The 17015-nt window shown below is 36.1% G+C and overlaps 1 protein-coding gene across 1 annotated transcript in view; it reads left to right on the top strand.

The window, feature by feature from the left end:
- Window positions 1-17015, top strand: part of LOC129674865 (uncharacterized) — an 86795-nt gene that overhangs the window by 28962 nt on the left and 40818 nt on the right.

The raw sequence follows: 17015 nt of genomic DNA on the forward strand, positions 1-17015 counted from the left end.
TATATATATATATATATATATATATATATATATATATATATATATATTTAATTTTTTCTGTAGATTCAGTGTTTTGACTATTATAAGATGTGGGGAGTTTCTTTTCTGGTCTACTCTATTTGGTATTTGGTAGGCCTCTTGCATGTTATAAGCATCTCTTCCTTAGGTTATTGAAATTTTCTTCTCTGATTTTCTCTAAAATATTTTCTGGGCCTTGAAACATGCAGTTTTCTCTTTTGTCTATTCCCATTATTCTTAGATTTTGTCTTTTCATGCCATCCTTGATTTTATTTTCTTCTTTGAGAGATGAATCAATTTCTGCAATGGTATCTTCAGTGCCTGAGATTCTGTCTTCCATCTCTTCTATTTTGTTGGTGATGTTTTCCTTTGTGCTTCCTTTTCTTTTTATAAGTTATCCAGCTCCAGGGTTTCTCTCTTTGTGTTTTCTTGTCTTGCACCATTTTCTTTATCTCTTTGAATGTGGATTCTGTTTGTCCATGATAGCTTCTCTTTTTTGTTCATTTCCCTTTTGTGTGCCTTGAATAAGTGCGTAATTATAGATTTAAGATCATTTTCCTATGCTTCAGTTGCAATAGAATATCAGTTGATTTTTGGAGATTCTGGTAAATCCATGATGTACTGGTTTTTGTGGCCTGTATTCTTATAACAGCCTCGAGCCATTTGATTTTCTGTAGCCTTGACTGATTATTCCTGGGGACTGTACTGCAGATTGCATCCACCTGTCTCTGGAGTCTTGAGTAGTCTCCCCTGGATTCACTATCTTTGCTGGCTCACTGTTTGTGACCCAGGTATTCCAGGTAGCTGGAACACAGACAGAAATTTCTCTGAATCTATATCTGCTCTAATATCCCACAGGCTTCCTTACTATGGTGGAGGATTGGATTTGGTCTCAAGCCTGGCTTAGCTGTGCTGGGTTCAATATCTGTGCTGGCTCATTGTTTTTGACCCAGGTGGGCTAGGCTTCTGGGAAACAGAAAAATCTCTGAGTCTACACCTGCTCCAGTAATCCACAGACCTTCTAGGGGAGGAGGACAATAGAATTTTGGTTAGGTGTCTAGCTTAGCTCTACTAGGTTCTCTGTGCTGTTCTGGCTGATTCTGACTTGGGTGAGTCAATACGTGGGGAGCAGGCAGAATGGAGCTGCACCTCCCCCACAGTATTGGAATGTAACCTCTCCACTGGGTGGTTAGAGTGAGCACCACTAGCTTCTGCAATCCGGTCTGAGCTGCCAGGTTCCAGGAAGTTATACACAAAAACTGGGTTTGGGCAGAGGGTGTCCTAAGGCTGTGGGGTCAGAGCCATGCAGACACCACAGCTGTTGGTCCCAGGAAGGTATCCACAGATTGTGAATTCGGGCCAGTGGCCTAAGGCTGTGGGGTAGGAGCCTTGTGTACCACTGCTGCTGGTCCTAGGAATGCTGCTGCAGTGCCAGGCAGGAGCCAGGGATTTTTTTTCCCAGTATTACCAAGGTAGCCTGAAGATGGACCTTTGAGTATCTCTGTGGATTCTCCCCTCAACTGAGAAACACAGACGTTGAGGTTTTGTAGTCCACAGTAACACCTGCTGGTCATCCTCTCACTTCTAAGCTGCTGTTCAGATACCCTGCATGTTCAGCGTCAACATCTTGAATCTCATTCTTCTGTGTTCTTTTTATATGTCATTTCATTTTTTTATGTAACACTCATAAAACTGATATCATTACTTATGTAGTTATTATGAGTATGGTCTTAGTTACTTTTCTATTGTTGGAATAAAACACTGTGACCAAGACAACTTGTGGAAGGAAATTTTATTGAGGAATTACAGTTAGAAGGTTAGAGTTCATGGTATTCTGGCAGGCAGAACGCCAGCAAAAAAGTGCTGAAGCAGTAACTGAGAACTTACTTCTTGATCCAGAAACACAAGAAAGAGTGAGCTAACTGGAATGACATGTGCTTTAAATTTTTTATATTAAATTTATTTATTCATTTTACATCTGGATCTTAGCCCCTTCCCTCCTCTCCACCCTCCTACCCTCTTCTTCCTCCTGCCCACTCTTTCTCCTCACAAAAGCAGACCAAAACAAACTCACCAAAGTGAATGAAAGACCTCAACTTGAAAGATGAAATACTAAAACTGCTAGAAAAAAAAAAAAACATAGAAAATGGATTGAGCTGGAGAGGGACATACTGAGATAAACTCAGACCCATGTTTTCTTCCATCTATGGATGCTAGCTAGCATTGAATGTTCAGAAATGTATGTTTCCTTTCTAATAGTCAAAGAAATAAGGAAATTGGTAAGAGGCCATGGGGGAATCAAATACCATTTTCTGAAGGAACATAGAGCATTAAGAAAAATGAAGGAGAAAGAATGTAAAAGTAGGAGGCAATGGAAGACTACAAAAGAACAACAGAGCACCCATTTGCCCTTCTGAGTGAGATTTCAGCTTTCCCCTAAGGTCCTCTTTCTTGTTTAGCTTCTTTAGGACTATTCATTTTATTGTGTTTATCCTATATCATATGGTAAATATCCACTTATAATTGAGTATATACCATATGTGTCTTTCTCCTTCTGGGTTACATCACTCAGGAAGATCCTTTCTAGCTCCCACCATATGCCTGCAAATTCATGATTTCCTTGTTTTTAATTGCTGAATAGTATTCTATTGTGTAAATATACCACTATTTCTGGATCCATTTCCCTGCTGAGGGACATCTCAGTTGTTTCCAGATTCTGGCTATTATGAATATCATTGCTATGAACATAGTTGAGCACATGTCCTTATTGTATGGTTTAGCAACTTTTGGATATATGCCTAGAAGTGGTATAGCTGTATCTTGATATAGCACTATTCCTAGTTTTCTAAGAAAGCACCAGATTTATTTCCAAAGTATTTGTACAAGGTTACATTCCCAGAAGCAATGGAAGAGCATTCCCCTTTCTCCACAACCTCTCCAACATGCATCATCCCTTGAGTTTTTGATCTTAGCCATTCTTTTGGGTGTGAGGAGGAATCACAGTGTCATTTTGCTTTGCATTTCTGGGATGACTAAGGGCATTGAGCATTTCAGGGCAAACAGGGTAGACACTGGAAATAGACAAAGAAAGGGAACAAGACAGTAGCCTTCAACAGGAGACTTCTGACAGACTCTACCCATCAGGGTATTGACGGAGATACTGAGACTCAGCTAAACTTTGGGCAGAATGCAGGAAACCTTATGGAAGAAGAGGGTGATAGAAAGACCTGGAGGTGACAGGAGCTTCACAAGGAGACCAACAGAGCCAAAAAAAAAATCCAACTCCTCACAGGAGGGTCTGCAGAGACTGATATCCAATCAAGGACCATACATGGAGAAGGCCTACATGCCCTGCTCAGAGGAAGTCCATAGGCTTCTCAGTTTCCAAGTGGGTTCCTTAGTAAGGAAGGCAGGGGTTGTCTCTGACATGAACTCAGTGGTTAGCTCTTTGATCAACTCCCCTCTGGGTTGCAGCCTTGCCAGGCCAGAAGAAGATGATGCAGCCAGCCCTGATGGGACCTGATGGTTAGGGTCAGACTGAAAGGCTTGAGGAGGTCCTTTCCTATTAGTGGACTAGAAAAGAGGAATAGGGGGAGAAGAGGAAGGGTGTGTGGGACTGGGAGAAGAAGATGGAGGAAGCTATAGCAGGGATGCAAAATGAATGAATAAATTAATTAATTACTTAATAAATTAATTTTAAGAAAATACAGATAGAGCAGAAAGGGAAAAAAAAGAACAACAGAAAAGCTGCACATATGAATCACAGCATCTATGAGACTATTCAGAGGGTCTATGGAAGTTCAAGCCAGAGAAAATCCAAGCAGGGAAATGAAATGTGGGCACAAAATTGCATCACTAGCCAAGAAACTATTGGCAATTTCTGGCAGAGGTAGAGGCAGTTTTTTATAAGTTTATACTCCCTGACACACAGACTATGCACAAGTGAAAGGATGCACATCAAAGATAATATGAACAATACAAATTGGGCTTCATGTGGGTTCTTTTTTTTTTTTTTTTTTTTTTTTTTTTTTAAGGATGCTATACTGGGTTCATAGTGAAATGCGGGTAATATCTGGGCAGAACTGAGGCAAGAGGTTAGTTGTACTCAAACTCATATGAAATTCTCCAAAGTGGTTGTACCAGTTTATATTCCCACCAGCAATGGAGAAGGGTTCCCCTTTCTCCACAACCTCTCCAGCATGTGTTGTCATTTGAGTTTTTGATTTTAGCCATTTTCAGGGGTTTAAGGTGAAATCTCAGGATTGTTTTGATTTGCATCTCTTTGATTGATAAGGATGTTTAACATCTCTTTAAGTGTTTCTCTGCCATTCTATATTCCTTTACAGAGAATTCTTTGTTTAGCTCCGTACCCCATTTTTTTAATTGGATTACTTGATTTATTGCTTTTTTTTTAACTTCTTCAGTTCTTTATATATTCTGAATATCAGCCTTTTGTCAGATATAGGGTTGGTGAAGATACTTTCCCAGTCTGTAGGCTGTCGTTTTGTTCTGAAGACTACAGCTTTATTTGTAATAGCCAGAACCTGAAAACAACCCAGATGTCCATCAAGGGAAGAATGGATACAGAAATTATGATACTTTTACACAGTGGAATACTACTCAGCAATTAAAAATGAGAAAATCATGAAATTTGCAGGTAAATGGTAGGATCTAGAAAAGACCATTTATGAGTGAGGTATCCCAGAAGGAGAAAGACACACATGGTATATAGTCACCTATATAGACCTATAAGATAAGATAAACAAAATGAAATCTATACACCTAAAGAATATAAAGAAAGAAGACCTGGGGTAAGATGATCAATCCTCACTTTGAAAGACAAATGGGATGGACATCATAAGTAGGAGAAAACAAGAAACAAGACAGGAGCCTACCACAGAGGGCCTCTGAAAGTCTCTACCTAGCAGTGTATCAAAACAGACACTAAGACTCATAACCAAACCTTGGGCAGAGTGCAGGGAATCATATGAAAGAAGGAGGAGTTAGTATGATATGGAGAGGATAGGAGCTCCACAAGAACCAAATATATCTGGGCACAGGGGTCTTTTCTGAGACTGATACTCCAACCAAGGTCAAGCATGGATATAATCTAGAACCCCTGCTTGGATGTAGCCTGTGGTAGCTCAGTAACCAAGTTGGTTATGCTAGTAAGTGGAACAGGGACTATTTCTGATAGGAATTCAATGGCAGGCTCTTAGACCTCCCCACCCCCCCCAAGGGAGGTGCAACCCTGCTAAGCCACAGAGGAGGACATTGCAGCCAGTCCTGAAGATACCTGATAAAAAAGGGTCAGATGAAAGGGGAGGAGGTCCTCCCCAATCAGTAGACTTGGAAAGGGGCAGGGAGGAGCTGAGAGAATGAGGGTGGGATTGGGAGGGAATGAGGGAGCAGCGGGATACAGTTGGGATACAGAGTTAATAAATTGTAACTAATAATAAAAATAAAAAATAATAAAAAATAAAATAAAAAAGAGGGAAATTAGAATGGTCTATTTATTAATGAGTTGGAATTGATGATATCAATTGTAGTTCATGTTTGAAGTTGAGTTTTGCACAGCATAAGAAATAAGGATCTAAATAGTAGAATGCATGTGAAATTAAAGATGAGGGAGAAACACTAGAGGTTAGAGGATTAATCAGGGAAAGAGCAAGGGAATGAAGTAAAGGGTATTTAATGTAATAACTAAAGCTAATGATGATGAATAGCCAAGTAGTTAATAAGCTAATTTGTAAGATTAAGAAACAAAGATTTTGAACAGAATTTTTATGCAAAAGTAGACAAAGTCATTCCCAGAATGTATGGATTATTAGATGAAAATTTCAGTGCAAGTCAAGGAATACCTAATTATGATTTAGTAATCACAATGGCCCATAGTTCTTCAAAACAACTTGGGCTATTGACATTGCCCTTGACTACTCACCATAACTATGTGGTACTACACTATTGTATAAATTACCATACATTTTGGCAGAAAAGCATGAATAATTCAAACTCAAATTGACCTAGAAACTTCTTTCCTCTGGCTAGCATTCGCAGTTCCAATATGGTGCTTGGCAGGCTGCTAGGGGAAGAACTTAATCAGTTATCTTTCCAATTACTGAACTCCACATTTTATAATACTGATTTGCCAGATAAGCTCTAACTACTTGTGCAATAGTGGTACAACTATTATTGGGTAACTGGCTGCTTTATAATTGGATCTGAGGCCCACTATACAAGGGGGAATTTCTCACCTGTTGTATAATCTTGGCCCAGAATTCAGGGATGGAGTAGTGATAAACCATATAATAGAATCTGCTTTTGTTTTTGGTGTTGTTTTGTTTTATTTTATTTTTCATGCTGTCTGTTTTCTGTCTAAATATTGTATTTATACCTATAGACCCGGGCTGACTTCATCCTTGTCTGAGGAATTTCATTTTGCATTAGGTATCAATCTAACATGAAGTGTATTAACTTCTCGAAGTTTTGAGGACATGAAGAGACTACATGCTTTACCTTAAATGGGTGTAGAGGACAAAAAGACCTTGTGAACACAGATAAGCACTGGAGAAAGCAGGAATGTTAAACACACAGCTTATCTTTTCAATAGAATGAAAAGTGTAACTGGTCTTTCTGGAATGCCAGGAATGTTGTGGTTTTATAAGCTGGTGATCTTTGCTATCTGATATAAAAGGCTTAATCCTTATCTACAAAATTTACTTATCCCAGACCCTTTCCCCTTCAAAGCTTAAGCATTACTTTTAGACCATAAACACATCCTTATGAGTGATGTCACTTGTATTTTACAACAGCCTAAGTGACTTCTATTTTTTTTTTTTTTTTTAGGACCAGTCTAATCCTGACACCAACAGGCATTATTTTTACCTCACTCAAGTTTCCTAGACCCTGAATCTTGGACATTATCTCTGAGTTAACAGTACCTATTCTTGTGAAAGAAAACAGATGTACTTTGTAAAGAATCTCAATGTAAACATGTTTGAAATTGTTGTGCACTTGGTGCTGAGTTAATTGTTATCTGAATGCTTTTTCCCCGAAAATATGATGTGTTTAAATATAGCTAAAGTAAAATTGTCTATGTCAGACTCTAGAAATCTTGGCCTGCCCCTATACTCGTTATAATAAAATTGGACTGAGCCAAGTTTCATTCTTACTTCACTCTGATTATTTTTCCCTGTCTGCTGTAAATCATGCAGGGAAATCACAACAAATGGTATATCTACATTAAGCCTCTACCACTACCACTTCAGTGAGAAAGTGGAAGAAATATAAAGAGCTGGAGGATGGGAAGGTGTGTTGTAAATGCCTCCCAGACATAACATGACTACTGTATTCATGAACTCACAGAAGCTAGAGTTATCTGCACAAGATCAAACCAGTCAAAATTCTAGCATAGACAGCATACATTATCTTCCGGCCCTATCTTTTATTAAGAAGATATTGGTAGTTGATAGGTTCTTAGCTACAATCATTATTTTTGTTTCAAAGTTGAAGAATGTTCTTATTGTGCCTGGCAAAGTACTCAGTTGCAATCTCAAACATTGTAACTCAGTTTATCTATACAAAAAAAATCCTAGAAAATATCTTTTGCACATGTGACTACTGATAAGATACCTATGTTCCAGCAATGTTTTCTCAGCCATGTATATACAGGCAGCACTAACAGATAGTAATATATATATATTAAAAACAAGATATGAAGTTGAGAGGGAGATCTGTTGGGGCTATATGCAGAGATTTGAAAGGGGAAGTGGGAGATATGTATGATAACATTTTATTGTGTACATGTATGAAATTCTCAACAATAAAAACAATTTTAAATTTTTTTTGAATTTTATTTTTTTCTTATCAGTTACATTTTATTAACTCTGTATCCCAGCCGTGTCCTGGTCCCTCATTCCCTCCCAGTTTCTCCTTTCCTCCTTCATCTCCGCCGTGCCCCTTGCCAAGTCCGTTGATAGGGGGGACCTCCTCCCCATTCATCTGATCCTTTTTATCAGGTATCTTCAGGACTGGCTGCAAAGCTCTCCTCTGTGGACTAACAGGACTGCTCCTCCCTTGGGGGGTGGGGAGGCCAAAGAGCCAGTCATTGAGTTCCTGTTAGAAATAGTCCTTGTTCCCCTCACTATGGGAAACCAATTGGTTACTAAGCTACCACAGGCTACATCTGAGCAGAGGTTCTAGGTTATATCCATACATGGTCCTTGGTTGAATGTCAGTCTCAGAAAAGACCCTGTGCCCAGATATATTTGGTCCTTGTGGAGCTCCTATCCTTTCCCCATCAGACTAACTCCCCTTCTTTCTTATGATTCCCTGTATTCTGCCAAAGGTTTGGTCATGAGTCTTTGCTTTGAAAACACTGCTAGTTAAAGTCTTTCAAATGCACTCAGTAGACTCGTGTCAGATGTTCAATGCACATCATCTGTCTTTCTAAATGAGGAATGATAATCTTACCCCATGTCCGCTCTCCTGATTATCTTTTTTAGGTGTACAGATTTCATTATGTTTATCACATCTTGTAGGTCTATATAAGTGAGTATATAAATTTTAACTTACAAGTGTGAGTTTTAAAAATAAGTTCTAGAGATCTTTATGATAATAGGCCTTTTAACAATAGTTAAACAAAGTAAAATCTATTGAGTTTAGAAATGTTTTTAATAGTCCAAAGAAAATAGAATCTATCTTGATCTGCTGAAAGGAAAAAAAAAATATTATCAATATTATCTTTCTAATTTTTTTAATAAGATATGTTTTTTGCTTTTTTTAAAAGTATGTAAGTATATTCACTAATTAACCTTATGTAGAAATCCTTGGTTTAGTGCCTTCAGAACGCTTGAGAATTCCATGCTTAAGTATTGCAATGTTATTGGATATTTTATTATTTTTATCCAAAGTTATTTACAATATGGATTATTGTAAACAAAGCTATGCAATTTTCTAACATATGGACTCCAAATGTGTGTTCCTAAGAAAAGAGGTTTAATTTTCTTGGTAATAGTTACTGTTTATTGGGCTTTTTAAACTAACTTCCAAAGCTGTGTTGACATTTGCTAGATCCTGATGAAACCTAATTAGATAATGATAGCTATACAAAACTTTTTTTTTTTCACATTCACTATAGGGAGAACATTATGAAACACTTGAACACTGTAATATACTTTCTATTGTCACTGATTATTGAGAGAATTTTCACTCTGGTTTTAAAGAAGAAATGTACTATATATAAAGTACTATATTTAAATGTACTATAATGTACTATTTAAATATACTATATTTAAAAATGCACTATATTTTCCCATGAAGAGATATGCAAATAAAATGTCAACAAATCTAAAGCATAATCCTTACTAGATAAAGTAATGTAATAGAAGTCTTACAAGGATAAGCTTGCATATTCTTATGGTTTACAAAAGTGATTATTCTCAATGCTCTAACACTACAGAATCAGAAATAATTTCCATACAATACTGAGAGCAAAATATTTTATCTCAATTCTGTCCTCAAGTTCAAAGAGATTAGCCTGCTTCTGGGATGCTTAATAATGTTCTTTAAAGAGTCATTAAAAAAGGAGGAATGTTTAGAGCATTGTTTGTTTGCAACTATTGGACCATTTGTTATCCCATATTACCTTGCCAAGAAACAAAAGGATACTGATAACACATTATTTGTACATTTGTACTTAGACACTAGAAAAGGAAATAGGAATTGTGACTCATGTACTTACTGGTTGTGAATCATGGATTGAAACCGTAAAATAACATCTGCTGTTGACATGTTAATTTATACAATTCTACCTTAGTTCTTAACTCCTATTCTTATTATGTGCCAAGTCATTGTAGGCTATCTTTTAAATTCCCTCCTACATGACAATGTTGTTAAAAGATAATGCAGGGTGGCCCTGAAAACTACTTTGTTGCCAGTTGACTGTGCCTTCCTTTAAAAAATGAAAATCCCTGTTTCATCAATTCCTCTTAAATTCACAAGTCTCAGGGTTTTATCCCAGACAGAGATGAAGAGAAAAATGTCCCACTCTGCTAGTTTATCCAAAAGGTGACCTTTCAGAGCCTAGAAAAATAAGCATTTAGATACTTACTAGTTTTTTTTTAAATTAATGGTCATTATTTATTCTTTTGAGAACTACCTGTTCATTTTATTAGCTTGTATATTGATTGCCAGAGATTTGGTAGAGGACTTTTTTTTTTGGTGTTTTCTTTCTACAATACTTTGTACATCCTCAATGTTAATACCCTGCTTGAAATATAGCTGTCACAGATTTTTCATGTTGTACACTATCTGCTTTCTTTACTCATAGTTTTCTTTGTTATAATGAAACTTTTTAAATCCATGTATTTCCATTGTTAAGTATTAGAGTTATTTTCTATGCCATTGGCATCCTACTCAGAAAGTTCATACTTAAGCTTATATCTTAGAGAATTCCTTTTCTTTCTGGTGGCTTCACATTTCAACTTTTAAATTATTAAGTTATTTGACCCACTTTAAACTGATATTTTCTACAGAGCAGGGAGGATGTAATGTCATGAAAGAAAGGAGAGGGGAAGAAGGACAATCAACAAAATTGAAGTATGCAAGAAAATGCTGTAATGAAATTTATTGCCTTGCATGCTAATTTAAAAATAAAATTTAAAAACTTAATTGTATTTGGTAGGCCTTTGATTTCGGACCAGAATTCATATAATGTCATAATATGAGAGCTTTGATAATGTATGTTATTATAACACTGAATCATAGCATTCTTTAAATTAAGTCTCAGTGGTTTTGAGCAGGCCCTATCACAAGCTTCTGCAGTTCACTGATCTGTAAAAAGATCTAGAGCATCATCAAATACAGTAAACTAAGAAAATAAACTGTTTACATTTTACCTTTTTAAAATTCACTTTTCATCCTGATTGTGTCTCCCCTCCCTCCTGTTTTCCTGGTTCTCCCCTCCCTTTCTCTTTCCCCTGTCCTCTTCCCCTCCTTTTCAGGAAAGGAAAGACCCCCACTAACACATCTGAGCATATCAAGTTTCATCAGGACTGAGCACATCCTCTTCTTTGGTAGCCTGGACAGGCAGTCCTACCAGGGGGAAATGATCAAAAAGTAGGTAACAGAGTCCTTGAAGAAAAAGCATCTGCTCCCCTTCCTAGGAAACCAACATGAAGCCCAAGCTACCCATAATCTACATCTGTGTAAGGGGCTTAATTCCAGTTCATGCATGGTACTTGGCTGGAGCTTCAGTCTCTACAAGCCACTCTGGGCCCTGATTATTTGGTTTTGTTGGTCTTCTTGTGGTGCTTCTCCTGTTCCCTCTGGGTTATTCTATCTTTCTCCTCACTTTTCTACAAGGCTTCCTGCACTCCACCCAATGATTGGTCGTGGGTCTCTGCGTCTATTTCCATTAGCTCCTGGGTGGAGCAACTCAGAAGATAGCTATGCTAAGCTCTTGTCTGTAAGCATAGCAAAACTTCATCAATCATGTCAAGGGTTGGCTGTCTCCCATGGGATGAGTCTCAGATTGGGCCAGTCATTGGTTGGACATTCCTGAAATCTCTGCTTTATTTTTGTTCCTGCAATCTTGTAGGCAGAGTAAATTTTGCTTCTAAGTTTTTCTGGGTAAGTTAGTGTCTAAGTTTCCATCTTCTCTTACTTTTAAAAATAAAAATTGAAAAATTAATTTTAACTTACATTTATTCTTCTCATCCACCAATGTTTTGTTTTACTGAAAAACATTTTTTTAACAATATATTTTGGTCACAGCTTATCCTCTCCAAACTTCTAGATCTTCTGACATCCTCTCAACTCCACAACTTTTCTTTCTCTCTCTTCTTAGAAAATGAAGAGGCAAATGAATGATAAAAAAAAAAATAATCAGAATAAAATAGAACAAAAGAGAAGCACACATGATTTTTTACTCTCAAAATAAACTATTTGATAGGAAATCTGAGAATACCTACTGTAGGCTTATATTTTTCCAAACTACTTTATTTGGGGTTCTTAAACACGTTTACATACTTAGGGAAAAGGGCTGTAGACCTCTTTTACCTACTTGCTGTTGATTCGGGTTGGTGGGTTCTTATGGGATTTACCAAACTCATTTGTCAGGATACCAGTCCAGTCCAAAGGACAACACCAAACAGAAACACAAACCAGCAAAATCCAAAAGATGAGGATAAGACAGAAAAAACCATAAGACTCAGTTAGATTACCTCAAGAAGTTCTTTGGAAAGTTTCTCTTTGCAAAGTTAAATGTCAAAGCACAAAGATTAGTGCAGCAATGTCTATCCAAAAAGCGATGTCTTACTGTCCATGGGCTTTTATTCATTTTCTCTCCTTGAAGTCCACCCACAGATGTTCTCAGCTGGCCAAAGTCATGTCCCTTGCATGAGAGAATGTACAGCAAAACATCACATGCCAGCCTCCAACAAAACCTCACATGCCTTTTCATGATACAGCTTGCAGCAAAATATCACATGACAAAATTTAGTCTTCAAAGAAACAAGAAACTTCCACTTCATCCTACTTCTAATATAAAAAAATTAAGTCCTATAGAGAAATCAAGCTGGAATAAAGCTGGAAATACACTCCCTGATGTTTATTTTCTATAAGTTTCTGGGTACAGTACTATCATTAGTAATCTTCCCTAGTGGTGTATCCTGAACACGATAGTACTAACCTGTGTCTAATTGTACAATAGTGGTATGACTCTTTTAGAGGTAACCAATCACTTCCTAATTGAATTTGAGGCCTGCTCCACTAGAGGCAATTCATGCCTGGTATTATGTACCGTGCAGAAGTTCATGGAAAAAGAGATAATAAGTCTTTCTGCTGTTTGCTAAATAGGCATGGTGCCTTCTTTATATTTATGTTATACCCATAGATTGGTATTATCCTTGGCGAGAGAAGCTTCTATTTTCAGTGAGTGGTAGTTAATACAGAGATTCACATGAAATCAAATTGATAAGTGACTATTGGTTCCTCAAACTTAATGGACATCTAAATCATATTCTCCTATCCAAGACTCACTGAACACTATGTAAGAACTGGTAAAAGAATGTGAGAGCAAGAGATTGGTAAAGACTGCTTTGAAACAGTGTATTTTGTACATGACACGGCCACTGCACTTGTGATCTCACAAAAGTTGTAGTTACCTGCAGAAAACCTGTAACAGAGTCCTTCAACATTTCAGTATGGACCGGGGAGAGGTTCTACCCATAGCTGCAGAGCTGTTGGTAGTTAGCGACTGCTGAGGAGAAGGGGAAAGGGTATTTGTCTCTTGGAGATAGTCACTGGTAACTTGTTCATGATCCAATAAATAGCTACATATCCATATACATGTAAACTACCAATTAAACTTAGTCATTTCTACTACATGACATAAATTAGAAATGGGACATACTGGAAATAAGAAAGGGAGTGGAAGAATAAAAGGAACTGGTAGCAATACATTATATATTATATATGTATAGTAAATTGAATATAATAGAGTACATTATATACGTATACTAAATTGAAGAAATATATATTTAAAATGTTTTAAGCTTATGACATAAAAAATATTTTTCCTGAACAGAACACAAACAGCTCAGGCTCTAAGATCTACAATTAATAAATGGGACCTTATGAAACTGAAAAGCTTCTGTAAAGCAACGGACACTGTCAACAGAACAAAATGACAGTCTATACACAGGGGAAAGACCTTCACCAGCCCTACACCAACCCTAATATCCAAAATATATAAAGAACTCCAGAAATTAGACAGCAAAAAAAAAAAAAAAAAAACAAACAAACAGATAATCAAATTTAAAAATGTGGTACAGAGCTAAACCAAGAATTCTCAACAGAAGAATATCGAATGGTGGAGAAACACTTACAGAAATAAACTGTAAGCCCTTTATAAAATTTGCTTTATATGTTGCCTTGGTCAGAGTGTCTGCTCCCAGAAACAGAAAAGTGATTAAGACAGTATATTATTAGGGGCACTGTCTGGGGAGGTTATGTAATCCTTAAATTATAAAAAGAAATTCATACCGAAGGAAATATGTCACTGGAGGTGGACTTTGAGAGTTTATAGCCTTTCCCCATTTTCAGTTCACTACCTCCATCTTATTGCATGGTTTAAAATGTGTTCTCTAAGCTTTCTTTGCTGGTCACCATGACATGCCATTCCTACCATTAAGGGAATCACCCCTCTGGAAAAATATGACAAAATGAACTTTTTTTCTACAATTTGTATTCATTAATTGTATTTTATCACAGCAATATAAAAGTAGCTAATATGGCATGCAATTGATTTAAAAGATCCTGCAAGCTCCTTTTTCAAAGTAATATCAAAGTCCTTCTACATTATATAGCTACTAATTCACAGTATGTAAGTATCAGATTTAGACAAAAGAAATTTCTATATTGACATACCTATTTTTCTTGCACACTCCCTCATAATTCCATTTCTATATAAAAATATAATAATTATTTAAAATTATTTTTTCAGCAATATTTTCATAAAGCACTGTAATAAAACCTATGCTGTGTAGTTATCAGGGCTCTAGATGATACAATCACTAATTTACTTCTTCATCTTTAAACTCTTCACAGTCTTATAAGGATTTGTTAGGCATGAATTACTGGCTCAATTTTTGTTTCTCTAATGCCAAGGTTATTTCCATCCTTGAGCTTCATGTTTGTGATTTCCCCAGCTTTTCATATATTTACCTTTTTTATTATCTACTCAAGTTCTATCTTCTCAAAAAGATCTTCTCAGTCATATATTTATTTTATAAAATCCACCTCATTTAAAAAAATATTTGCTTTCTGATATATAATGCATCTTTCTGTTCTCCTGCAAGAAAATATTTTGTATAAGGAAGAAACAAAGGTAATTGTATGTACTATAATGTCTTTGGGATTTAGAACAGTACATGGCAGTGAATGTAGGAATAAGTGAATAAAGTAAATTTATGGGAAACACCAAGGTTGCATCAACAATAGAATACGAAGAAAAACACTGTGTCACCTGAGGGGAAAAAAATGAATTTATGGTGAATACACAGAATTCTCCAGTCAGCAGTTGTCACCAGCGTTACTTGAGGAGGTGCCCTGGTCATCAGAAGAATACACACTCGCACTGCTTTCTCTGTAGCAACATACAAACTATTTCTAACAATTATCTTATGTGTATTTACTCATAGCTAATTTTTGTAAGAATTCTATTTATAGATATTCTTTACTCGTATTCTCTAAAAAATTAATGATACACTTTTTCTTTTTTTTCAAGGATCACTTATTTTTTTATTTAACTTTTATTAATTACACTTTATTCATTTTTTATCCCCCCATAAGCCCCTCCCTCCTCCCCTCTCGGTCCCACCCTCCCCCCTCCTTTCTGCATGCATACCCCTCCTCATGTCCACTGATTGAGGAGGTCCTCCTCTCCTTCTTTCTGATCTTAGTTTATCAGTTCTCATACACTTTTTTCTTATGTGAACTACACATTTTAAAGCTTGCAGAACATTAACCTTAATGAAGAAGATAACAAGTGTCCTGAGACAATATTCCTTCTTAGGTATCAACTAAAATCATACTTTCTATCTCATGCAGGAAGAATAATAGTTTTCACCTTGCACCTGTGAATATAGAAATGGCTGAATTTCTTGTCTTTGGTATTGTAGCTTATGCTTATTCTCGACTTTAATCCTCATTAAAATCCATGGAGTCATTAAACATTTTCTTTATTATGTACTGTTACATTTAATCTCACTCTGTAATTTTCACATTATTTCATCTAACTCAACTGTCTTTTTGCCTTTCTTCTATCAGTGGAATAATTTACAGTTTTCAGAATGTGTTATAGTTTTGAAGCCACATATTTTCTGGGGATCTTGTTCTGACATAATACATAATATTCTTGTATCTAAACATCTTAAAAACCATTTTTACAAAGTGAACAAGATTATCTTTTGCTTAGTATTTTGATCTTTATAGCATCATCTTCTAGTAATTGCCTACAGAATAGTAAAGTCCATTTATTTACACATTCCTGCTCTATTATTATTACTGCATTTCCTACACCAAACAGATAAGTAGTTGTTTGAGCTCCTTGTAGATTTTCAAGTAATTGTTGTTCTGGAAAGAAATTGGTTACTACATGTTCACATTTTCAGTTTCTGAGGAAAATAAATAAAAAAAACAAACAAATAAATAAAAAAACATACATTTGTGAATAAAAAACAAATAGATGATAGAAAACAGATATATAACTGATGATAGGTAAGTAGATAGATAGATAGATAGATAGATAGATAGATAGATAGATAAACAAATTTCACATTTTGTGGATTCTACACCCACTCACAAATTTAATGATTCACTGGAAAGTTTCATATGACACAACATAAACATATCTTCCTGGCCAAGATTTATTACAGCAAAGATGCAGTGTAATAGCACCAGCAAAAATTACCCACAGGCAAAGTGTAGAAAGATTTAAAAAACAAAATTTCTTATTCTCCCACTGTGGAGATTATACATATTGTTTCCTCTTGAGCAAAAACTACAGGAAACTTAAAGTAATATGTTTGATCTGAAAAATTTATTTCAGTTTTAAAATTTATGGTACACATCTGTCATATGACCAGCCTTGACTTGACCCTTACTCCCTGAAAGGCACCTTTTACACATTAATTTAACCCACTCCTTCAGAAGTATAAAGGACCATTATTACCAAGTAGTTTAATTAATATCCTAGTAGTTTTGTTTTTAAAGTCATCGCTAATTGTTAGAGACAATAAAGATAAACAGAAAAATAAAGCAGAACTCTGGAGGACTGAGATAGTTCTGCAGTCAAAGTCATTGGTTGTTTAATTATAAAAACTGTACCTCAAGTTTTAACATCTATATCACACAGCTCACAAATACCTATAGCTTAAGTCCTAAGAAATTTCACCTCCTCACTTAGGCTATCAGGCATATGACCATGTATATTC

Source organism: Psammomys obesus, unplaced genomic scaffold (assembly GCF_907164565.1).
Source record: "Psammomys obesus unplaced genomic scaffold, mPsaObe1.curated_primary_1811, whole genome shotgun sequence".
NCBI lineage: Eukaryota > Metazoa > Chordata > Mammalia > Rodentia > Muridae > Psammomys > Psammomys obesus.